The sequence below is a fragment of the Lathyrus oleraceus genome, chromosome 5, assembly GCF_024323335.1.
Source record: "Lathyrus oleraceus cultivar Zhongwan6 chromosome 5, CAAS_Psat_ZW6_1.0, whole genome shotgun sequence".
In the NCBI taxonomy this organism is placed as follows: Eukaryota; Viridiplantae; Streptophyta; class Magnoliopsida; order Fabales; family Fabaceae; genus Lathyrus; species Lathyrus oleraceus.
In genome coordinates, this window is record NC_066583.1 from 174,925,702 (window position 1) to 174,953,144 (window position 27,443).

The 27,443-nt window shown below is 35.3% G+C and overlaps 1 long non-coding RNA gene across 1 annotated transcript; it reads left to right on the forward strand.

The window, feature by feature from the left end:
• The first annotated feature begins 1,040 nt into the window (after nucleotides 1–1,040).
• Nucleotides 1,041–2,528, forward strand: LOC127081405 (uncharacterized). Its single transcript, XR_007788091.1, has 2 exons — nucleotides 1,041–1,488; nucleotides 2,102–2,528. It is a non-coding gene; the product is annotated as an uncharacterized LOC127081405 (long non-coding RNA).
• Nucleotides 2,529–27,443: the final 24,915 nt, after the last annotated feature.

The following is a 27,443-nucleotide window of genomic DNA, read 5'->3' on the forward strand; positions in this document are numbered from 1 at the left end:
GTTATAGGTGATGTTAGAGGGGGAAGTGTTTTGTCTGTGTTAAGCAGACTAGTGCTAGCTGGAGGGGGAGGTGGTGTGTTCTGAGCACAACATGTGTGATTACTATGTGTTTACTAGTTGCTATTTTTGCTAGTAATGCGTGTTTGTTTACTTCTGCTGCTGAACCGATACTGTGATTTTTTGTGTGAAATATATGATCTGATGTATGTTTTAGCCAAAATTTGCCAAAGGGGGAGTTTGTTGGTTCTATGTGTTGACATCAATTTTGGTAAAACCTAGAGTTATCACAGAGTGTCACAAGTGTTGTCTTGACATGAAATATCAGTTTCCTGCAGGGTGTTTAAATATGGTAGTGCAGGATTTAGCTGAGATGTCAGACCCGATGTTAAGACATGTGTATACAGAACATTCAGTTTAAATGTTATGTATTTTATGATTTCACTTTTCATGCAAATCTGTGTGTGATTGATATGGAGATTGAATGCGCTATTCTGAAATAAAATCAGATTGATTTATTTTCCAAAAAGATATGATCAGTTGTCGTGAATAAGAAGATACGGAAGGAAAATAGTTTTAGGGTTTTATGATGTCCAAGCCCATTCAAAAGCTTCTATTTAAAAGGCATGGAAAACCTGGTTTTAGACACACAAGAAAACGAACGAAATAGTGAGAGAGAATACGGGTTTTAGTCTTGTGTGACTTGTGTATTGTGAGCCATTCATTCATCCTATTGATGATTGAATTGGACTGACTTTTGTGTTGTAATTTGTCCACTATAAGCTTTGAAGCATGAATGTGTGTTTACTTGGTTGAAGCTTTTAAGCAAGATCAAGTATGTGTTCTTGAAGAGTGTCTTCTTTCTTTGTAATATTTGTTTTTATATCACTGCTGTGATTGAGGGGGAGTGAGTAGGATCTCTTATCTAAGAGTTCTTAGATAGAAGTCACACGGGTAGAGATTAGGTGAAAATACTGTAACTTGAAGTTGTTTACTGAGAGTCTTTGAACTAATTCTGTTTAGTGGATTTCCTTCCTGGCTTGGTAGCCCCCAAACGTAGGTGAGTTTGCACCGAACTGGGTTAACAATTGCCTGTGTCACTTGTACTTGTCTTTTATCCTGTTTATATTGTTCAGATATTAGTGTCGTGACATTACCTTCGACATCTCATATCTGATACCATAATTTCACAAACCAAAAAAGTCCACCACTACCATCGTTGTCTTTCCATGCTTAATCCATATCTCCTTCTAACTAAGGCCAATTTCTACTCTCATGGCTAAGTCGATGCAAAAAGAATCCAGAACCCTAACTTCTTGAAATTAAATTAAACCGCTTTAAGGGGAAATCAAACTCCCAATGGTTAGGGCTTTGACTCCACTTATCTCACCCTACGTGTTGGTAAGTAACTCAAGACGAGTCAAGGAGAAACGAGCACCTACCCACCGGAGACGGTTGAATGTGACGACGACGACGAATCTGAAATCAGAGGTAAGCTTTACTTCCACTCTTCTTCTTCTTCGCTCTATCATTACCCTCCTCTTCTGCATGCTTCTGTTATTTCCTATTGTTGTGGTGATTGAAGGGATTTGTGAGTTGAGGGAAGTGATTAAATGTTCGTGAGTTTTTGAGAATTGAAGATTATTGGATGAAGGTTATGAGGAGCAGTTATGGAGGATGGTTGAAGAAGAGGTTATGGGGGATTTTGAGAGTCAAGGTGAGGGAAAGTTTGTTGAATGATGGTGAAGATGATGGAGTGGAGTTGAAAATGAGGATGAAGAAGATGGTTATTGAAGGGTTGCGTAGGAGTTATGGAATTCGAGAAAGATGAAGAAGTGTGTGGGAGTTCTGTTTGGAGGGTTAGTTTTTAGTAGTTCCCCCTATTTTGTTTTGAGTTTGGAGGTTTTTTACTAGAATTCTGTTGTGCAGTTAGGAATATGTTATCAAAAATGGTAAATTGGATATGTTGAATGGTTCTTAGAAGTATCAAAGTTGATGAAAAAATAGTGGAGTTAGTTGTATTTTCTGTTATAGGCTGGTTAGAGTTATGTTTTGATTCTCTTGGAATTTTTCTAACTGACTTCTGTTATATGCTTTTATGCAGGTTGTTGAGGATTCTTCGAAGGGAAGTCCCTTTCTATTAGCAGGTTGGGCAAATTTTCATTTGAGGGTTCTGTTATCCTGGAAGTTAGTTGTTGTATAGTTTTGAAGTGGTTTTATGCAGGTTTTTTGATTGTGATCTACCATTAATGGCATTGAAAGTTGGAACAGGCAAAACCAAATTCTTGATGCCTGCAATGTTTGCGATATGCTTGCGAAGAGGGGCTTCAAGTTGACAACTGTTGGAGTTAGCCTTTGGTGGCTATGCTTAGAAACTTTAGGTATTTTTGTAATATTTAAATTGGAATTGAATACTAGTGAATTTGGAAATTGGCTTATGTAATTAATGAAAGTGTAGTTTCGTAACTAATGGTTCATATGTTTGTAATGGTCATTATTGTCAATGAATGAAATGGTTGATTGGAAATTGAGTTTGAACTTGTATTGGAACATGATTGAATGCATTGAATGCATTTGTGATAGGATTGAAATAGACTTAAAAAAACATGAAAATGACTAAAAGTGGTGTTTGGATTAATGCATACTCTGTTTTTTGTTTTTCAAAATGAATGCTGGATAAATGGGCTTGTGAATGAATAGATTGGATTATGATTTATGAAGGGATAGAATGTAAAAATGGAATGGATAATTGGATAAATGAATTTGGTAATGGACTATGGTCTTTGATGGATATTAATTTGGATAATGGATTTAAAATGGAATTGGATTGGTAAATGGGTAAATGAACTTGAAATTGGATATGGATGTAATGTGTTTTTGAAATGGTTTAAAAAGGGTTTTAAATGAACATGAACAAAATGGTTTAAAATGAAGACATGAACAAAAAATGAAGATGACTTGGGTTTAAAGTGGTTTAGAAATATGGAAATGAATCAAGTTTTAAAATGGACTTTGGTTAGGTGGTTGACTTCGGTCAACTGGTTGACCAAAAAGTCAATAGTTGGCCAAAAGTCAACTTAAGTAAAGATGTGTATTTTTGGATGAAATGATATGTAATGACTTGTATGGAATGGACTTGAATAATGACTCGATAGAATGAATGAAAATATACTTGACTGAACAACACAATGCCTTCATACCAGACAAAATATGCCAAGTTCCCAGACTTGAAATCCATCCAAGAAAAATCAAGCAAATGATTGCAACACTTGTAACATCTTGAATGAGTCTTAGCCAATGAATCAGAACCATGAATCTTAACCAAACAACTGAATCATTCAATGAACCAAACGAATCAGATGCAACCTCTTTGAATTAGGGTTTCCACTACGCTTCCTGATGAATACCCTTGAACCCCTGATTTTTATGTTTTTTCAAATGCAAGTGGAATGTACTATGATATTATGAATATGTAGATGAGATGAATGCAAATGCTTAGGGTTAGTGACCTAGATGAACTTGTGAAAGGTATGGATAATTTTCGGGTATGACACATGGGTGCCCCAGTTTTCTTCTCTTCAACAATAGACAAGGCTTGGAATAACGTTCCAACCTCCTCCCCGACTTTAACATATGTAAAAGATGACAGATGGCTCACCAAAAGTGCTTTCTCTCCACCAACAATGACAAGCTTGTCGTTCTTCATAAATTTCAATTTCTGGTGCAGAGTAGACATCACTGCTCCTGCCTCATGAATCCATGGCCTTTCCAATAGACAACTGTAGGCCGGATGGATATCCATTACCTGAAAGGTTATCTAGATAATACTCGAACCTATCTTAATTGGAAGGTCCACTTCACCAATGACGGTTTTACGAGAACCATCAAACGCCTTAACAATCATGCCACTGTATCTCATTGGGGCGCCTTGATAAGAGAGCCTTGACAATGTTGACTTTGGAAGCACATTCAAAGATGACCCAGTGTCAACCAACACATTGGACATAGCATCCTCCTTGAAGTTCATAGAAATATGTAGCGTCAAATTGTGATTTCTACCTTCCTCAGAAAGCTCTTCATCACAAAAGCTCAGATTATTGCAAGAAGTAATACTGGCAACAATGTGGTCAAACTGATCCACAATCACATCATGTTCGACATAAGTCTGCTCTAGCACTTTCTGCAACGCCTACCTATGTGCCTCAGAGTTCATCAATAATGACATCACAGAGATCTTTGACGGGGTTTGGAGCAGCTGCTCCACCATATTAAACTCACTTCTCTTTATCAATTTCAACACTTCATCATCATCATCATTAGCCTTCAATTTGCTGGATTCACCAAACTGAAACACTGAAGTGCTAACCGGACTCGCTACTGGAATCTCTGCCTTCTTACTAGTTGCAGCATCTTCTACCTCCTTCGGGAAAACCGGACCAAACATACGACCGCTACGGGTCACCTTTGCTATATCAATAATATTTACCACGGATTCTACAACTGGTAAAGGAACCTCTTGACCATTTTTTACCATTATGGCATTGTATTGATATAGCATAGCTTTATCGGATGGAAATGGGATAGGGCCTGCTAACCGTATAACCAACGACGATACTGATTTATTAACATTGTTGTTGTTGCTCCTATCAAACTGAGTAACTACCCGCTCAGGGGTCTTGAACACTGACATGATTACATTCACATCATATATATCCTTTGACTGTTGAATCTGGATTACATTCCCATCCATCAACTTCTGGATATATCTCTTGACAACCATGCACCCACGGGGGTTCACACTACAGATTGCACAACCATCATGGTCGTGTTCACGGTCACTGATCGAACAAAAGGTCATATGCATTTCTACCAACGACCTATGGATACGTCTTACATTGAATACTCGGAAAATCCCTGGACAACCGTCCACCATATTGACAATAGCATTACCATGAGCAGGCAATGTATTAGCTTTCACATTAGGTGCTCTGTCCTCAAAGGACACCCTCCCACTTTTCAAAATCTTTTGTACTTCATACTTCAACAGATAATAGTTCTCTATGTCGTGGCCAGGGGCTCCCTGGTGAAAAGCACAACGAAGTTCAGGTTTGAACCACCATGGAAGTGGCTCAGGAATTTGTGGAGGATTTCTGGGTTGAATGAGGTTCTTGAGAACCAAGGATGGATATAATTTTGCATATGTAATAGGAATATGGTCAAAGGATACCTTCTTCCTCTCAAAGCTTTGTTGTTGATTATTGTTGTTGTTGTTGTTGTTGGTTCTTTGTTGCGGTTGTTGTTGACGTTGTTGTTGCTGAATCGGAATAGATTGATTGTTGGAATTGTTGGAAAAAATTGGAATCATTGAAGAAACTTGATGTTGATGTTGACGAGGTTGAGAACTCTTTCTGACATGAGGCCTCCTCTGCCTCCCCACAGTTACTGAATTAGTTTCTCCCTCCTTCCTCTTGGAGAAACCACCCCCATACTTCTTGCTAGACGATGCTTCTTCTTTAGATAGACGTCCTTCTTCTAACCTCATCCCCATATTTACCATTTCGGTAAAGTCATTGGGGGCACTGGCAATCATACGTTCGTAATAAAACGAACTCATCATTTTCAAGAAGATCTTCGTCATTTCCTTCTCTTCCAATGGTGGACTTATCTGGGCAGCAAGCTCTCTCCACCTCTGAGCATACTCTTTGAATGTCTCTTTATCTTTCTGAGACATAGACCTTAGTTGGTCTCTATCAGGCGCCATATCAATATTGTATTTGTATTACTTAACAAATGCCTCACCTAAGTCGTTGAAAGTATGGACACTTGCACTGTCCAACCCCATATACCATCTCAAAGGAGCACCAGTTAAACTGTCTTGGAAGTAGTGAATCAGCAACTGATCATTATCAGTTTGAGTAGACATCTTTCTGGCGTACATCACAAGGTGACTTAGTGGACAATTGTTTCCTTTATACTTTTCAAAGTCATGGACCTTGAACTTTATCGGGATTTTAACATTGGGGACTAGGCAAAGCTCAATAGCACTCTTCCCAAACAAGTCTTTTCCTCTCAGAGTCTTCAACTCTTTATGCAGCTCGAGGAATTGATCCTTTATTTCGTCCATCTTCTCATACACGCTTGAGCCCTCAGATGGCTCAGAATGGTAAATAGTATCCTCAACACGAGGCAGAGTATGAACAACTGGAGGTGGCACTGACATGACCAGGCTAGATGCCAGTAGAGAGACAAAAGTGGGTGCATACCCTTCAGGCATACAGTTTGATGGCATTCCCCAAGGGAATCCAGCAGGCATAGAAGGATTGGATTGGATGGTAGCAATAGGAACAGTCGGGGTAGCAACCTCATAAATGACAATCCTCTGAGGAGGAGTTGCAGGAGTTGGTGATGTCTGGTTATGTGCAACAATGACGAATTCCATCAATGTTCTTAACCTGGAAACTTCAACCTTCAGCTCTTTGTTCTCTTGCTCTAAATGCTTCATTATCTTCGGTTGATTAGCGCGAGTGTTATATCGGTGAGTCAGCTTGGCTGAAGCACAAAAGAATAACTGATAAGACATCTGGCGGAAGAAAACCTGCTATGCAAATGATGCATGAAATGCAATGTTTTTGTTTGTTTAATTTCAAGGAACATATGAAATTCTATTTGCAAATATTAAATAGTAACAATTTGATTGACCATAAAATCTCTTTTTATTCATGAAATTTGGAAGGATTACACTGAGTACAATTTCAGAAACCAAAGTACAAAATACAAGAGAAAAGGAAACTAATCATCCTAAGGATCCCATAGTAACGGTATCAGATGATCTGGCTCCGGGCACGTACTTCCTTGGATGTGTCGTATCTTAGACTCAAAAGATGTCCTCATCTGAGCTTTTTCAAGGACAAGCTGATCAACAATCTTCTTCCAAGCACCGAAAGGCTGAGGCATACAAGAGGAAGATAGACCCTCTGGATCTCTCTGTCTCTTCACTGCTCGTCTTCAAGAAGTTCAATAAGCGAATCCTTGTCTTTCGACTCAAGCTGCAACTCTTCATGCTTCTGGCTTAAAGCATGGAACCACTCTTTCCATATATCTCTCTCTTGCTTCATCTTGGCGAGTGCGTCTTCCAACTCCTCTACATCTTGGTTAGGGAGAGTTGATGGCTCAGCCACAACCAAAGACATAAGTCTTTTATAAGCATACGACATCTTCAGCTCCAAAGCCCTCTTCTTCACCCAAATAGTGTAAGCTTCCAAAGCTACACAGTTGCGTGAACCAAGCTCGGATCTTCCTTTCCTATGCATATTATGCCAAGCATGTCTCATATTCTACTTAAAATGTTAGGGATCTTTACCCTCTTGATACAAAATACCTTCTAACTGGGTGTTATTAGGTTTATCTCTCAAGGGGAACCCAAGTTGACGATGAGCTAAAACAGGGTTATAGTTGATTCCTCCTTGTGTACCAATGAGGTGCACATTAGAGAATTCACCACAACTATCAATAATATCCAAGCTACTCAATGCAGAATCGTACCAAGTAATATCATGATTAGTGAGAGACATAAGTCTCTGAGACCACCGTAGACATTGTTTGTTCTCCAAAAAAGCAGGCGTCTGAGGCAAGTGCAAAATAAACCACTTGTACAAAAGAGGAACACAACACACAATAGTCCCACCACCTTTAGAATTCCTTAAATGCAAAGAGAAATACATGTCACCCAACAGAGTAGGAACATGATTCCCAATTAAGAAGATGCTAATGGCGTTAACATCCACAAAACCGTCAATATTAGGGAACAAAGTTAGACCATAGATAAGCAATACAAAGATGGCTTCAAAAGCATCCGCACTACCGGCCTGAGCAAAGACAATAGCTTTACCAATGAGGAACTCATAATTAAACCCCATAATACCCCCTTTCTTCACCAAATGAGCTTCAATTTTAGGTTTCTTCAAATGAAGAGCTTCTGCTATGATATGAGATCTGGGAATCTCCTCCAATCCACTAAAAGGCACCTTGTTAAATACGGGTATTCCCAAGAGATGCGCATACTCCTCTAGCGTAGGCACAAGCTGATAATCAGGAAAAGTGAAGCATCGGTAGAGAGGATCATAGAACTGAACAAACACACTCAAAAGTCCTTCAACTACATCAGCATATAACACAGACAAAAGCTTCCCATGACGTTGCTTGAAGTCCAAGGGATCTAATACAAAGGATGACAACTTCCTTAGCTCTTTCAAATCAGGACATCTGAAACCGTACTTCTTAGTGTTCCTTCTTCCATAATCCATAGTCTAAAAACATTTGCAAATAAGACGTCAGTTCCTTAAAATTTATTTTTCTGCGATGAATGTTATGATGCGCATGTATGCATGAATGCAACAATCACAAACAAGGGATCACACACACAAGGAAAACACAAACAAAGGTTAAGGGATGGATCAAGTCATCATCAAGATCAATCATCCATTTTGGTGGATTATGGTTTTCACCTTATCAACACCCAAGTTCCATTGATATTTATGAGACTTGATTGGATCAACCGAGAATCAAAGGGTTTGTTGTGAGTCACGAGCATGGAGTCAGGTTAAGAACCATCCCAAAGGAGTGTACTAAGGATAAAAACCTGTAGATCATGTTCTAAAAAGTTCCCAGAGTCTTAATGCCATCTATTGGATATTATAGGTTAAGATGACTGACTCATCAACCATAATATTCTCAAGAGAAACTCGTCTGAGTGTAGTTTCGTGTAACAACTGTTATCAAGTCTACACCTGAATAGTCTCCGCACTACGTCCTAAATAGGCCAAGTTGGGTTAAATGTTCTACGATCCTCAACTTCTTGGACCCCAAATCAGAGAAAGTAATGTCCAACCACAAATAACTTGTGTGACATTAGTAACTCTAAAAGGGTATCCACTTCGTAGATGGGTCTCAAGCCAACTTGTTAAGAACTACTCCACACTAGCTGAACATGATTATACCATCTTCCTATCTTAATTGCACTCAAGTTCGGGTTAGAACTTATCTCCCCACCCAGAGATCATCAAGCACAACAAAAAAATTATAACATACAAACAAATATATACAAACATCAAATATACAAATATATTCACATAAAAAGTAGGCTAAACCCACGGAGGACTACTCCCCAGCAGAGTCGCCACTTAATTTCTGTAGCGGTAAATTCATGACAATCAAGCTATGGATAAACTTAACGTCAATAAAACCAGAGTCGTCACCGCGGTTTTATTATTTCCAAAGGAAAAGGGAAAAGTACGAACAAAACCCAAAGATAAGAATTTTTCAAATCAAAACTAATAAAAATGCTAGAGGTTACAGGTAAGGGGATTGGTTACACAGAAGGAAGGTGTTAGCACCCAAAGTGTCCTAGGTACTCTTAGGAAGCCCTTTTTATGTGTGCATATGTATTTGGTATAAAATATGTTTGAAAAAAAAGTGTGGGGATGAGAAAAGAATTTATTGATTATATTTTTGTGTTTGACAAGACCTCCGGACTTGTGCCTACGTACCAACATCAAAATGAGGGATCAAAACCTCGTAGTTCGTGGTAACAATTTCAAAATTGATGAATTGCTTTTAACAAAAGTTTGAATGAAAAGGGCACAAAGGCCAACAATTTGAATGAAGTTGTTAGTTCTTTTTGTCTTTTGAAATTTTAAGTCAATATGATTAGATTTACTTACAAGTTTGATTTAAGAAAAAGAAGTTCAAAAATTCAATGGCATAAGGCCAAAGTTTCTACTTGAAATAAGGTCTAAGTTTGAAATCACAAGCAAAGAAAGTTTTTGGAAAGGGGGAGAGATTTTGAAATTTAAGAAGTGGGAGGAGATGAAGAGGCTATCCTAAGCATACAATTAAAAATTAAGAGTTGAAAAGATCTGACCAATGGGGTGCAATCCAACAGACTAGAATGTCATATAGAAACCCATTTCCCTTAGACTTTGAATCAAGCAATAATCAACAAGTAATTAGCAATATCAGACATCATGAATATCAAGGCATCAAATAAAGATAGCCACATCCAAGCAAGCAAATCTCATAGCTAGCAGTTTTCTTTGTCATCTCATGTACCAGATGAAATATTCCTTGATCAACTCAGAACAAATCATCAGATACAAGATCAAAATAACAATTAGCACTAAGACAAAGTAACAGATGAATTCGAACAGAGTCCAAGGCTTGCATCAGATGAAGGCTCAGTTCATAATAACTTGGTCTCAAAAATGTTGGCATTGGCCAAGTCCTTTTTGCACAGGGAATGTTGCCTAATTTTAAGTCCAAAAGTTCTGATCAAGATCAACAGTCCACCAAACATTTTTTAGGGTTTTTTGTTGTTTATTAAGTATTTTAAGATCCTAAGACCACAAACAAAATTAAAATGCACAAACAATATATACAATCACAAGATATGGCTCAAATGAGAAAAGTATAAATGACATAAACATAAACAAGTTAAATGAATGTAAATGGCACTGAATGATAAATGACTGTAAATTAAATTGGATAAAGTAAATGACTTGAAAGTAAAACAATATTAATAAGAGTTAGTCAATGTTAGTTAAGTGTTAGTGGTGTTTTGATTTTTAATTGATTAAGTCATTCTTTGGAGAACACTCAACCATCCATTCACAAGCATGGATCCTTGAACCAAGACATCTTCCATAGGAAGGAAAAATGCCAAGTTTCCACACAATACCATGAAGGATGGGATACTTACAGTCTCACCTACTAGAATGTTATGTCTTTTAGGGTTAAATTTAGCTTTATGTTAAGTAATCGTAATTGGACTTATGTAGAAGTCATAACTATCTAAGGTTGGGCAATAGAAATTTAGGTGTTAATGCATGTTAGAGATTTGGTATAATGAATCAATCTCCTAAAACATACCACACACTAAAAGAAAAGATCAATAGGGATGGACCTATCTCATTCATGCTTGTATTGGTTCATCTGACACTAGGTCAATGATGAAACAATTAGCATTAGGACATTTGAGATTTCATTAGTCAATGAAAGAAATGTGAAATAATAGGAATGAAGATGAATGAGGAGGGGAAGTGAGAGAAACACAAATTGGTCATGGGAGGAATTTTATCAAATTAAAATCATTCATTCATTTTGGAAGATGAAATGTACATTTCATCAATCCCCTAAATCCAATGATTTTAATCCAACAAAAGCCAAATCAACCTTGATCAAGACCCAAACAAATAGTTAAACATCACAAGATCAAAAAAAATGGCTCAACATAATTTTTACACAATTAATCAATTAAAAATCAACTTAAAATGCATTAAAATTCAATTTAATTTGGTCAAAACCTAAAATCTCTTCAAAACACCAAATAAATGGCCAAGAGATTTATCCTAGGTCAAACAAAGTCAAAGGACCTTAGACAAAAAATTTCATCATTTTTGAAAAGTCAGAAGTAGTTTTAAACAATTAAGAATATGCACAAAAATATTTAATTCATGAAAAATATCAAAATTAATCCAAAAAATAATTTTAATTCAGAAAATGAAGGAGAAAAATATTTAAAGATTTTTGGTGACAGTCCCATATTTTTTGGATTAAAAATGAAATTATTATGAATTAAACAAAATAAAACAATTAAACATAAAATCAGAAAGAAAAAAAAACACAAGGGCCATCAGATCTCCCTCATTAATTAAGGTGGCAGATCTGATGGCCAGAAGCGCACATTCCACCAACACTTGAGTCAAACACGTGGCATAAGTGGTAATCACATTGGATGATCAGGATTAGAACGTGGGGGGAAGATCTGATGGATAGGAGCAATCCACCATACCACCGGAGCTAGGGCTCCGGTTGTCTTCTCCGGTGGATCTCACCGGACTGGTCCACCACCAATCACCATGAAAATGAAAAACAAGGACATTGATTTAAAGAAAAAATGCTTAGGAGCTCCAATCTGGCCTCAATTTTCTTCAATTCCAAGTATATAAAGAGATATAGGGATTTGAATTTTGAGGATTATGAACTGAGTTGCTTCAATTTGACCTCAAACCAACTCAATCTTGTTTCCTACATTGGTAGGACTTTAGCCAACCAAAAATCACAAAGAATAGTGTAGAATTGAAATAGAATCGAAGAGATGAAAATTTTGAAAAATTACCTTCGAAGGAGCTTCAATCTTGCTTGATCTTGATTCTAATTGTCCTTGGCTTGGTTTCAGAAGCTTGTAGGAGGTGATTAGGATCAAAGAAAAGCTTGGACTCTTGGAGTTTAAATCTCAAAACAGAATGAGATTTGAAGCTCGATTTTCAAATGAAAACCTTCAAGATTATCCTTTAATGGTGAGGGTTTGAATTGCAGGTTCAAAGCTTGGGTATGAGGTCCTCAATTCTGAGCTATGAGGGTTGTATTTATAGTCAATGTGATTCATTTCCATACACTTTCAAATTTTGCCAAATTTAGCATTTTGCATTGCATGCTTGCATGAGTGTGTGATAGGCCCATCAAGTGATGTATTCAGGTCCAAAAATGCTTGTGAACAATGTTGAAATCATGTCATGTGGCCATGCATTTGAACTTGAAATATGAAGGTGAAATCCATCCAAATGGTCCTTTGAAAAGAACCCATGCGCAAATCCTTCATTCCTTGGCCAAATGAAGTGATCTTGGACTTTTTGGAAAGGTGAGATCAAGGGGAACAACTTTCATGTTGAACACTTTTCCATTTGAAGCTTGGATCATGATGAATTTTGAGGTGGAAGTTTGAAAAATCAAACATATTTGAAAAATTTATAAGTACCAAGTCAAATGTTCACTTCTTCCACCTGGAATAACTCTTGCTATGGACTTAAAATGGGAAACATTGTAAGACCCCAATTTTGACCCTAAGATTCCTCATACAATTTCATCATATGCATTAGCATTGGGATCACACCTTGGCATCCTCCTTACCCCTTTTTCATTGGGTTTGTTTTGGGAGAGATCACTAAGAACCTTGCGATTGTGTCATACTTGTATATTATCATTTTACTAACCAAAATACCAAAAATATGTCTTTGCATTTGCCTAACTCTTTTGTAGGAAGGGCATGATCACCTTTGATTTATCAAGTTCATATCTAGGGTTTGAGACCCTCATGGATAAGAGCACAACCAAGGATTGATCCATAATGTTTCAAAGCATCATATACGAGTCCCAATGATCTTTACATGTTATTTTGATCAAGTTTTCTTCAAGAGTTTGGAGGTGGTTTGCCCTGGAAACCCTAGTTTGTTTGGGTATCCTAAGTAACTTCTTCAACAAGCTTCCTCACCAATTGATCAAATTTCTCAAGGGACACTTAAAAATTCATCATATTATGCCTATATGATCTACCATGGGCCTAAAAAGTCAAGAGAATTGCATGTTAGCAAGTTGGTTGATGGTGGTTGGCCAGATGAATTCATCTGATCAAAATTGGGTCTCCCTAGACCCTATCTCCTACACTTTTCACCATATGAAAATGATTCCAAGAGAAAAGTTACTCTAAATGACATTACAAACAACTTTCTTGTTGATACCTAGAGCTATTTTTGCTTGGAAAATCATTTTTTATGCTGAAACATTATAGGTCATTTTGTCTAAACCCTAATTTGAAAGTCAACTTCCCAAGGCCATAACTTGCTCAATTTTTATGATATGAAATATTTCCAAGTTTCACATTCAAATTAAATATTTCTACTTCAACTTTTATGTTTGGAGTGAAAGATAAATCAACTTTTATGAGCATGTGATATAAGGATACATTATAGGTCATTTTTTACCTATACCATTGAGCAAGTGATTTTCCTCAACTTCAAAAATGAATAACTATATCATTATAAATCCAAATGACATGAAATTGGTGACCATTTTTAAGGTATTTGAAATATCTAAAACTTTTATGAAGACACTTTTCTCATTTGGAGCTCACATAAAAAGTTAAGCAAGGTGGAATATTGAGGTATATGACTTAACACTTAGAAATATTTTCAACATGTTGAAATTTCTAAACTTCCACCTCAAAATTAACCATGATTAAAGTTCCAAATGGAAAAGTGTCCAACATAAGAGTTGTTCCCCTTGATCTAAGCTTTCCAAAGAATCCTATTTCATCCATTTTGGATAAGGTTTGCTAGGGCTGCACATGGTCTTAACAGGTCTGCATCAAGTGGAAAGATCAAATGTTCAAAACATCACATAGCATTTCCTTGCCATTCAAGCTTCATTTCAACTTCATTTCAGATGCATTTGGACCTAAATGGATTGCTTCATGGGCCTGTACACGCCCATGCAAGCTTGTGCATGACCTTGCCAAATTTGGAAGCAAATTCAAGTGTGCAAATAACACTCCCAATTGCTATAAATACAAGCCCTCTGAGCTCATTTGAAAGGACCTTTGCGCGCCAGCTTTACCCCCTCTCTTCAAACCCTCAAAATTCGAAGAAAAACCTGAGAATTTTCATTTGAAAATTGAGTTTGAATCTCACTGTTTGGAGATTCAAAAACTCCAGGAGCCAAATCTTTGTTCCATTCCCAAACCACTTCTGCAAGCTTCCTAAGTGTGATCAAGCAAGGATTAAAGCAAGCAAGATCAAGTTCTGCACAACATTGAAGGTATTTTCCAGAATTTTCTTCTCTTCGATTCTCACTCAATTCTCATCAATTCTCTTGGATCTTTGGTTGTCTGAAGTCCTACCAATGTAGGCAAGAAGATTGAGTTGCTTTGAGGTCCAATCAAAGCAACTCAGTTAACACACCTCAAAATTCAACTCCTCATATCTTTTTATATATTTGGAGTTAGTTAAAATTGAGGTCAGATTCGTGCTCTACGCAATTTTTTCTTTCAGATCATGTCCTCTTTTTTCATTTATGTGATGGTGATGACTGAACCAGTCCGATGAGGCTCGCCTGAGAAGGTGACCGGAGGTTTAGCGCCGGTGATGTGCTGGATAGGTTCAGAGCCATTGATCTTGTTCAAAATGTTTTAATCTCACGTGTTGCTTGTAATTACCACTTGTGTTACGCATTGACTAGTTACTATGGTGGAAAGCGCGATGATGGCCACTTGATCTGCCACCTCAATTAATGAGGGAGATCAAGTGGTCCACGTTTTTTCTGAATATTTGAATTTCATTTTATTTATTTTATTTTCATTAATTCATATTAATTTTAATACTGATCCAAAAAATATGAGAGTTTCACCAAAAAAATTTAAATAAAATCGTCTTTCATATTTTGAATTAAAATTATTCTTTTGGATCATTATTAATATTTTTCATGATTTAATTGATTTTGTGAATATTTTTAATTGTTTAAAAATACTTTTAAGATTCTAAAAATTCTGAAATTTTTTCTCCAAGATCCTTTGACCTTGTTTGACCTACGATAAATCTCATGGCCATTTCTTTGGTGTTTTGATGAGGTTTTAGGAATTTGACAAACCATATTTAATTTAATGCATTATTTTTAGTATTTTTAAATTTAACAAATGCCAAATAATTGTGTTGAGCCATTTTAATGGTCTTTGTAAGTTTGACTTATGTTGTTGGGCCTTGGTCAAGGTTGATTTGACTTTGCTAGGTTAATATCATTGGATTTAGGGGATTGATGGGATGTACATTCCATTTCCCAAAATGAATGAATGATCTTAATTTGGTAAAAGTCCTCCCTTGTCCAATTTGAGTTTTGATCCATTCCCATCCCTCTTCATCTAATTCCCCTTCTTTATGCATCAATTTCATTTAACCTATGATATCTGTATATCCTAAGGCTAGTTGATTGCAAAATCAACATAAGTATGGATGAGATTAGGTCACCATTTTTGCATATTCTTTTTGTGTGTGGTATGTTTCATGAGCATGGTCCATTATACTATGTCTCTAACATGCATTAACACCAAAATTCTATTGCCCGGCCTCAAATAGTTGTGACTTCTACATAAGTCCAATTATGATTGCTTAACGTAGCGCTAAATTTTTGACACAAAAGGCATAGCATTCTAGTTAGTGAGATTGTAAGTCTCCCCTCTTTCATGGTATTGTGTGGAAACTTGGCCTTTTTTCCTTCCTTTGGAAGATGTATTGGTTCAAGGATCCATGCTTGTGATAAGTGGGTTGAGTGTTCTCCAAAGAATGACTTAAAATAAAAATAAAAAGTAAAAGAAATACTAACTTTTAATTCATTAACAACTAACATTTAATTTCAAGTCATTTACCTTAATGCAATTTAATTTCAAGCTTTATTCATACCATTCTAATTGATTATATTAATGCCATTTTCACTTTGTCTACTTGGACCATATTGTGTGATATATCTTGTTGGTGTATATTTTGTTTGCTTGTGTGGTCTTTGACCATTAATGTACATAATAAAAACAAAAACCCTAAAAATATCTTGTGTGGACTGTTGGTTTGATCTGAGACAATTGGACTTAGAATTTAGGAAACATTCCCTATGCAAAGGACTTGGCCAATGCCAACTTTTATGAAACCAAGTGCTTGCAATTTGAAACTTCATCTGATACATCATTGAAGATCCCTTTGAGTTCATCTGCAACATGATCATTGTGAAGTTGTTATTTTGAGCCTGTGACCTGTGGAATTCATCTGCTACATAGGCAAATTTGAAGAGGATCATGGAGTTGCTAAGCTTGGATGTGGCTATATTTATTTGATGTCTTGCTCTTAAAGTTGATATATTGTGCATTGTTTGTTGTTTGATTCTAATGTCCAAGGGAATTTGGGTTTCAATATGACATTCTTGTCTATTGGATTGCAGCCCATTGGTCGAATTTTTTCAACTCTTAACTTTTAAATTTGTGCTTAAGATTAGTCTCTTAATCTCCTCCCCACTTATTTAATTTCAAAATATCTCCCTCCTTTTAAAAAAATCTTCTTTGCTTGTGTCTATTTTTTCTAAACATTGACCATATTGCAAATTAGAAACTTTGGCCTTATGCCATTGCATTTTTTTTTAAAACTTCTTTTCTCAATCAAACTTGTAAATAAACTTAATTATACTTGACTTAAAACTTTTCAAAAGCCAAAAAGAACTAACTCATTCAATTCATTTTCAGGCCTTGGTGCCTTTCAAACCTATTTTTTGTTAAAATCAATGCATCCACTTTGAAATTTATACCACGAACTACGAGGCTTTGATCCCTCATTTTATGTTGGTACGTATGCAAAAGTACGAAGGTCTTGTCAAACACAAAAATATAATTAATGAATTCTTTTCTCATCCCCCCATTCTATTTGTTTGTAAACATCATTTTGTACAAAATACATATGCACACAAAAAAAGGGCTCCCTAGGAGTACCTAGGACACTATGCGTGCTAACACCTTCCCTCTGTGTAATCAACCCCCTTACCTGTAATCTATGGAATTTTATTAGTTTTGATTTGAAAACTTATTATTTTTGGGTTTTGTTTGTACTTTTCCCTTTTCCCTTGGAAATAATAAAAGCGCGGTGGCGACTCTGGTTTTATTGATGTCTTGCTTATCCATAGCATGATGATCATGAATTTACCGCTACAAACGTTCCTTCATCAAAGTTGTATCCCTTTCAATCCTCTTAAATTCAGTCACAAATTTGATCTCATTTGTATTTTTCATGAAGGAGTTATGAATTTTAGAAGTTAAGGAAAATCACTTGTTCAATGGTAATGGCCCAAAATGACCTATAATGTTTCCTCTTGGCACATGCATTTGCAAGTTGAATTTTAACTTCTTCAAAACATAAAAGTTGAAAAGGAAATATTGAATTTTATCATGGAACTCGAATGGATTTCATATCATAAGAATTGAGCCAGTTATGGTCCTTGGAATTTGACCTCCTAACTAGGGTTCAGACAAAATGACATATAATCTTTCAACATAAAAAATGACTTTACAAGCAAAACTAGATCTTGACTTCAACATGAAAGTTGTTTGTAATGTCATAAGGAGTAACTTTTAGCTTGGAATAATTTTCATATGACAAAAATTGTAGGAGATATGGTCTAGGGAACCCTAATTTTGACCAGTTGACTTTCTTTGGTCAACCACCATGAACCAACTTGCAAACTTTACATTATCTTATTATTTGGGACTCATGGAGGATCATATATGTTTAAGATAATGTAATATTAAGTATCCCTTGAAATATTTGATCCAATGATGAAGAAACTTGCTGATGAAGTCACACAAGATACCCAGATGAATTAGGACTTCCAAGGTAAACAAGCTTTAAACTCTTGATGAATTCTTGATCAAAATGATATTTGAAGACCATGGAGATAAATATATGATGTCTAGATACAATTTAAACCATATATTTATTAGTCTCCTTGCATTGGGTGTCTCAAACCCTAGATATGAGCTTGATGAGGCATTGGTGGATGTACACACTACCTACAAAAGAAACAAATTATACATTGAAATATTTTTGGTATTTTGGTTAGTAAATAATGACAAACAAAGTATGATACAATCAAATGTGCTTGGTTATCTCTCCCAATTTAAACCCAATGAATAAGGGGTAAGGAGGATGTCAAGGTGTGATCCCAAAGCCAATGCATATGATGAGATAACATGTGGGGTCTTAGGGTCAAAATTGGGGTCTTAGACTTACCTATATTCATATATAACCACATCACAAAACAAATAAAATTAAATCAAGTACTCAGAGAAATTGAAACCATTAGACTCCTCTAAAACAAGTTTACAATAAGATTCATGATAATAACATGTCTCAAACTTGTCTACAATTCATCAAGTGAGCTGATTCACCTTTTGAAATTTTAGACAAATATTCTAATAGAGATACTGCAATACAAAACCTTCTCCAGTATTAGTGATAACATTTGGATGTTTACAATGAGAGAGATAATGAATATGTTCTTTAGGAGATTCACCATAGATTTTTTTTCTAATTCTTCAACAACATAGTCAAGTTCCTTGAAAGAGATAAAGCATGACTGCCAATTAGAATTACACAAGGATCTTTTTAGTGTAAAAAATAAGTGACATCGAGCTGATAGTTGTTATCTTATAGAACCATCCAGGAAATTAATAATAATAACCAACACAATTCCATTAAATGGGAGAAACTACATCAAACAAATGAGCCCCTATTGCACCAATGTTAATTTCTCAGCTTGAACAAGACACGTGGACTAACTAACCCAATAACTCATCATGGGACCAATCTCAGTGCTTTCAACACATCAGGGAGACTCTCAGAAGCACATTTCACAACAACATCATCTAACAAAGAAACAAAATCCAACAAACACGGTCTAAAAAGCAAAAGAAGTTGATTGAATAAAATAACAACAATCCAACAAATGGTGATTAATTAAGTTAAGGTAACTTCCATTTGCCACGGGTGAGTTTCCACTGCATGAGTTTGGAAAGCTCTTGGGTGGTGATGAAAGGGTTAGGGTTTCATTAGTGAATGAGAGAAGGGAGTTCGTTGCAATAAAATTGGTTGAGAGAAACTAAATCGGGGTTTTTTATTGGTGAGAGAAAGAGATTGTATTTGAGATGAGTAGGTAGAAAGTGATTCTTTAGAAACGCTAACATCCTTGCATTCAAAATCCATAGCTTATTTTGCTTACAAAGTTACATGAATAGATGAACGCATGAGGGGAATGATGGTTTTCAATGTTAAGGGTTCTGAAATGAAATTGTAATAGATGTTAAATTATAATTCCTTGTGTCGAAACAAATTGCTTGACACAAGTAAGGAAGTGTCGAACTGTGTAAATATCAAAATGTTGAAGTAGTGTATCTCGATCTCGATAGAAATTTCGACTTAGGTCTAATTTTATAGCGTTAGCAGAATTATGTATTTTGGGTTAGTGACGTTGCATTTATGATCCATAAATGCGTTGATGGAGACAATTTTGAAAAGGTTAGTGACGTCGAATCAGGGAAAGAAGCATGGTGAATTTTGGAAAAATCGTTTAGAGGCACAAAAAAAGGTGAAAGAAGCGAGGTTACAAACTCACAAAAGAAAGTATGAATTGCTTCAGATGGAAGACAATGAAAGCATAATTGATTTTTTTACTAGGGTTACAAAGCTGGTGAATCAAATCAAGGTATATGGAAAAGTGTTAACACCAAGATCATTTTTGAAAAGATCTTGAGATCATTGGCTCCAAAGTTCGACCACGTGGTAGTAGCCATAGAAGAGTCGAATGATTTGTCAACATTGACAAAGGAAGAGCTTTAAGGGATGCTTGAATCTCATAAATAAAGAATGGCTGAAAGAGTTGCAGGCAAGTCGAAGAGTGATGTGGCTTTGCAAGCACAATCAGCAAAAGAAAAGAAAGGTAAAAGGAATTGGCTCGACAACAAAGATAGAGGAGGCTACAAAAATTTGACTAGTCAAAATTATCAAGAAGAAGGTTGGTCAGATTAGAAAAAGTCATCATACCAAAGAGGTGGTATTGCAGGTAGAGGAAGAGGTGATGGTCGAAAACCTGACAAAAGTCAGTGTTTCAATTGTCAGAAGTATGGTCACTACTCTAGTGATTATCCTGAAAAACAAAAGAATCAAATAATGATGCAAAGTTTACAAAGCATGAAGAAAAAGAGATATTGTTGATGGTCACAACAGGAGGTGACGAAAGATTCCATGACCAATGGTACTTGGACTCAGGATGCTCATCACACATGACTAGTAGGAAAGATTGGTTCGTCAACTTAAAGCATCAATGAAGAACATGGTAAAATTTTCAAATGACAATACTTTAGCAGCTGAAGGTATTGGTGATGTTCTGATTATGAGGAAATATGGCAAAAGGTTAGTAATCTTCAATGTATTATATATACCAGGCATGAAAAGTAATTTGCTCAGCATATGACAGTTGGTAGAAAACAACTATAGAGTGTTGATCAAAGACAAGATGATGAGAGTTCTCGACTCAGGTGAAAGGTTAATCTTGAAGGAACTTATGTCTCAGAATAGAACCTTCATGATTGAACTTAATGTGATGGCGCACAAGTGCCTTGCAACTACAATTAGTAGGATGAATGAATATGGCACTATAGACTTGATCATCTCAATTTCAAAGACATCATAGATCTGAAAAGAAGAAATATGGTTTCAAATTTACCATAAATCAACATTCCAAATGAAGTGTGTGAGGAATGTGTGTAGGCGAAACAACACAGGAACAACTTCAGCAAGGATGCAGGAAGCAAGTCAAAGGAAATTCTTGAAATCATATACCCTGATGTATATGATCCTCTCCGAGTGGATTCAATTGGAGGTAACAGATACTTTGTCACATTCATAGATGATTTCAGTCGAAAATTATAGACTTACCTGATCAAGTAGAAAAGTGAAGTGATCGAGGTATTTTCCAAGTTTAAATCTATGGTCGAAAGACAAAGTGGTCGAAAGCTCAAGATTTTAAGGACTGATGGTGGTGTAGAATATGTGTCGAAAGACTTTGACACATTATGTGAGAATGAAGGGATTATGCATGAGGTGGTTTCGCCCTACACTTTGCAGCATAATGGAACTGCAGAAAGGAAGAGTAGAACCATCATGAATATGGTGAGAAGTATGTTGAAAGGCAAACATCTATCCAAAGAATTATTTGGAGAAGCTTTGTCGACAATAACATATATTTTGAACAGATGATCAACGAAGAAGCTAGATGGAATCACGCCAGAATAATGTTTGTCTAGTGTCAAGCCTAGCTTTAGTCATCTGAAATTATTTGGATCTATAGCACATAGACATGTTCCAGACCAGTTGAGAATAAAAATTGATGACAAGTCAAGTCAGATAATCCTAATAGGATATCATTCGATTGGAGGTTACAAGTTGTTTGACCCATTGAATAAGCAAGTAGTGATCATATATGAGCTTAAGGAATGGTATTAGACTGAAATGTCAAGAAAGATTCAGTGAGAAACTTATGTGAAGAACCATCAAGTGAAGTCGAAAGAGAAGTTCAACAAGAAGAAGTCATAAGTAAAGCAACCACAAGTAGACCTCAAAGGACAAGACACATGACTACAAGATTGCAAGGATTTATGATTACATCAGATGATGTGTTTGATGATGAAGGTGAGCTGGTACATTATGCTTTATATGCAGATGCCGAACTAGTCAATGCAGCTAAGGCATTGAAGGATTCAAAGTGGGTGAAAGCAATAAATGAGGAACTGGAGTCCATCAAAGTCAACAACACTTGGTTACCTTTAGAATTTTCTCAATGAAAGAAGGAAGTCGATGTGGAGTGGGTATATAAGGTGAATTTGAATCCCAAAGGTGAAGTAACTCGACACAAGGCAAGGCTTGTGGAGAAAGGATTTCTTCAAAAGGAAGGAACCGACTTGATGAGGTTTTTACACCATTTGCTATGATCAAAACAATCAGGTTGGTTGCTGGTATAGAAAACATGAGAAAATGAAACATATGTCATATGGATGTGAAATGTGCATTCCTGAATGACCCCTTAGATGAAGAAGTTTATGTTGCACAACCAGCTGAGTTTGTGAAACATGGCAAAGAAAACAAGGTATATAGGCTGCATAAAGCCATGTATGGACTTAAGCAAGCTTCAAGCGCTTGGAATAAGAAGATAGATAGCTTTCTAAGGGAGAAGGAATTTGTGAAGTGCACAACTGAGCATGGAGTATATGTAAGAAGAAGCAATAGTGAGTTGCTTATACTATGTCTCTATGTCGATGATCTGTTGATAGTATGAAGTTACAAGAAGGAGATCGAATATTTCAAACATGACCTAACTGAGGAGTTTGAAATGTTAGACTTGGGAAACCTCTCATACTTCCTTGATATCGAATTCTACAAGAGTATTAGATGCTTGATGATGTACAAAAGAAGATATGCAGGCGAAATACTCAAGAGATTTGAGATGCAAGATTTCAACCCAACTTCGACTTTAGCTGATCTCATATTACAACTGTCGAAAGACACATATAAAGATGATGTCGATCCAATGCAATACAGAATACTCATTGGATCACTTCGATACCTTTATCACGCAAGGCCTGATCTAGCACACAATGTAGGTATGATGAGTATATTCATGCATAAGTCAAATGTATCACACCTAGCAGCACGAAGAAGGTACTAAGATATCTGAAAGGAACAGAAATAGAATATGATTGTCATAAATAAAATATCATAATTATTTAGAAAAATTCACATGAAAGAATAAGTGTCATATAAAAAGTTTACCATCACTTGTGTGAGATTAAATCCGAATAATTTTAAATATAATTAGGATTATATAAAAAAAAATTAATAACTCACTTAAAACACATAATCTACGGATATTGTCACACACATTTGGAAAATATATTATGTTATACGCAACAGAAAAATATGACACTTTAATTTAACAATTATTTAGGATATAATACAAATAGTCATAAATTTTTATGAATAACATAAGACTATAATATTCTTAATATAAGTCTCGATAAAATAATCTATGTTTCTCATATGTATATAAAATTGACATGTTAAATTCTTCCACTTGATAAAGAATAATAGTTGAATTATTAAATAAAAAATTTTAAAAATATTTAATCAAATATCCAACTATTTTTTCTATCGCACATTGATCATGTCAAGTAACTTGACACCAATAGAGTATCTCCATCACTTACATAATACATAGAAAATTAAATTCATTTTAATAAAAAAAATATTTTAAATAAATTATTGGATTTTATTAAATTAAAATATACTACATGCCTTTAATGAGAAATTTTCATTTATTGTAATTTCAAATGAGAATATCTATACGATTAAATAAAAAATAACACAATAATGTAAAAATATTATGTCACCAAAAATTCTAATACCTATAGGACATTCAAACCATAATTTATATAATCATAAATTACTACTACATTGAACAAAATAAATTATATTAATAATAACACACATATAATAGTTTTTATAATTAAAATAAATTTAATTATTTTATTAAACAAAATTTGTACATTTAAATCCATTATAGATGAGTTACAATCCTACAAATTAAAAATAATTATATTTTATTTAAATAGAGACATTTATATAATTGTATCACGGTATGCGAGATTATACTTATACAAATTGAAAGTAATTGCTGAATAATCCAGAATGAGACTCCCAAAGTTATAACTATATATAAATGCGTTTTATAATTTTCAAAAGATATTTAAAAGTAAATTGTAACTAACCTTAAAGAGTATAATATTCTCAAATAGAATAAATTAATATTGACTACTTTAGAATTTACAATGTCATCTCAAATAATAAACCATTATAACAAAATTAATTCGAATAATAATAAACATTATTATTACTTTTGTGTGACATAAAGGATAATCACTTAATAAATACTAATAATATACTAATATTCATTAACAAAGCCTTGAAAGCAGTGTATTTATTAAATGGTATGAAATTGTCATCTCAAAATTAAGGATGAGAATAGGCTAAATCAGACCAAACTTTTAAAGGCCTATGTCTAGCCTACAATACATTATACTTCCTCCGTTTTTTATTATAAGTCGTTTTGAGAAAATATTTTGTACCACAATATAAGTCGTTTTATAATATCAATGAGTCATTAATATTATTTTTCCTATTATACCCTTAAATATTTATTATTCTCTCTTCTTTCAATTATATCAATTTATCTTTCCAATATCATTAATGAAGGACAACTTTGTAAAATCCTTCATAATTTCTCTTTTTTATACCACAATTATTACATTTCTTAATACGTGTGAAAAGTCAAAAACGACATATAATAAAAAACGGAGGGAGTACTAGTAAGAGCTTAGCATATATTATGTTATGGCTTTTTTTTCTTGACCTAGTCTTTTTAAAAGTATAGTTTGGTTTTAAAATCTATTTAAAACCTATAAAATTTAAATTAATTATTAAAAAATAATATATTAATTATTATTCATTCAAATACGAAACTCAATTAAACAATTCATCAATAATTAATATTTAATAATAATTTAACATAATATAATTAGCTAATATTAATTATGTGAATCCATATTTAAGAAATTCAACCAAGTATAATTTTTCACTATTCAAGAAATTAATTAGTAGGAAACAACATTCCATAACAACGAATCATAGAAACATATTATCTTAATGAATTGGGTAATTTGTCACATGAAAATAATTAAATTTCCACGTAAGAGACATATCTTCATTTAATTCAACGGTACCCAGCAACTAATATTTCGGGACCAAATAGTCAACAATACTATTATATCTTGTGAAACAGGTGCATGACGAAACCACAAACTATTACTTGTCTTCTTAAAAGAATGATCAAACTTTCAACTCAATAATTTGAGAAAATCAAATAGGCGTGAAGGTGGAAAGTGGTCAATTATGTTATTTTCGTTATGCTTCTAGAGAATCACACCATACAACAAATAATTAATGAAAAATGAAACCAATCTCCAACCATACATACATACATACATTGTTGTAAACTTCGCGGTTAAAGCAAAATGAGTTATTTGTCAAAGTTAATTGTTACGTCTTAGACTAGAAAAGTATACACGTAAGCAAATGAGTAGTGTATCATCACACTTTTGAGTTTGAAAAGGTCAAAAACACAAAAATAAATCTTCATCTCGTGTGTGTGAACTGGATTTTTTTTTTAAATAATCATATTTTAAAATTAAATCCTGAATCATTATTTTTTTATGCACTAGTTGATTTGGCGCATTCATTTAACACTAAGAGGAGGTGGCAGCATCAATGACACGTGTTTTCAAAGTATTGCATGGAGGCGCCAAGGTTGCTGGCGCATGCATGTGTCTTGCGCTCATGCTTCTGGCGCATGCATGTGCTTGTGCCGCCTAACCCTTTGGCACATGCATTTCACGCTTCACGTATAAATTCCTCACGCATCTTCCATATTTTTTCACACAACTTTTACCTTCCAACCACATTTTCTTTCATTCTACTTCAATCTCCTTCAACTTTTTGATTTTTAACCATGTCTGAATACATTCACAAGAGAAATGTCGATTTAATTTTTTTCAGTCGTCGCACCTCCGATAAAGATTAGACTTTGGAATATAGATTCGTTTGAACGTCTTAATCGGACATTGAACTGTTGATTAGATGGAGAAATTGCAGATGGTGAAAGGATTAAAAGAATCCAATGGCTTGTGTCCACGTTCAACCAAAATGGAGAAGTGCGTGAATGAGTGGATATTAAGACTGACAAAGACGTTCACCTGCCTGAACTGATAGAAGTTGGCTTGAGCTGAGCGTCTCTTACAAAAAAGGTGCCCTAGTCGCCTCGGTGGAATGCATTGAAGAAAGGAATTCACTCTCAACCCTTTCATTTTATTTAATAGAATGGTAAGTCGGTCTTATTCTTTTATACGAGTAAACAACTTCTGCTCTAACTCTTTGAGGAAAAAGTCTTGCATCTCGCCCAACTCCTACAAAGCGTACCCCCGGAGGAGAAAAGGAAGTTATCAGCACCGATGTTACTAACCTTATGCTTCACCAATCTTTATATGCCACGGGGAATCGATCGGTTGAATCCGCTGCAAGCCTATCTTCCGAACTCCACATCAAAGTCTTGTCACCGTGCCCGCTTGGGGTTGGGGTCTGTCTGAGTAAGGAAAGAACTCGTAGCCATGTTATCGGTCTTGTCCTGTTGATAACCTTGAGATCGGCGAAGACTACACTCCAGCTGATGGTGAAGGAAAGGGGGAAGGAACTATATAATAGAAGGAGCTGGACATGAACCGTCACAGTCTTTTTGGTGAATCAGTGATGTTTGCATTTCACTCATAGGCTCTAGGACTAATGACCTTACTCTTCTAGTTTTTTCCAGTAAGCCTTGTTGGATGACTCAAAGCTCCTATCTCCCTCTTTTAAATATCCATTTGTTGTCTTCGTAACCACAGTGAGAGTAGGAGCTCAAGCAGTTGCCGCTGTAAGACTAGTCGCTCTTGAGTAAATAGTAGCTCTTACCGCGCTTGATGGTGAATAAGGCTTGGAATCCGTGTTGAGAAAGCATCCAATTGCTATTACAAAAGCACGTCCCTTATCTAATTAGAAGGAACTTCTTTCCAGGGAAGTGACAGCGGGGAAGGAAAGCAAGGGACTGATTACACTGGTCAGACATGCCAAGAAGTGGAGGAAGGAAAGGTTGGTTGCATGTTTTTTTCCCGTGTGGGAGTAATGCCTCCCTGTCATTGCTTTATCTCTCCCCATATCTCTAAAGGGGGACTCAATCCCATCAACATATAGAGATCTTGCCTTTGTCGCTGCATAAAGTGATCTTCTTCAATCACCTTTCAATCTCCGAGTTCGAAGGGTAGAACAAGGGAAGGTCTAGGATTTTCTCTCATTACTCTTTCCATGGCAAAGTCAGCATCTTAGCCTGAAGAGTAA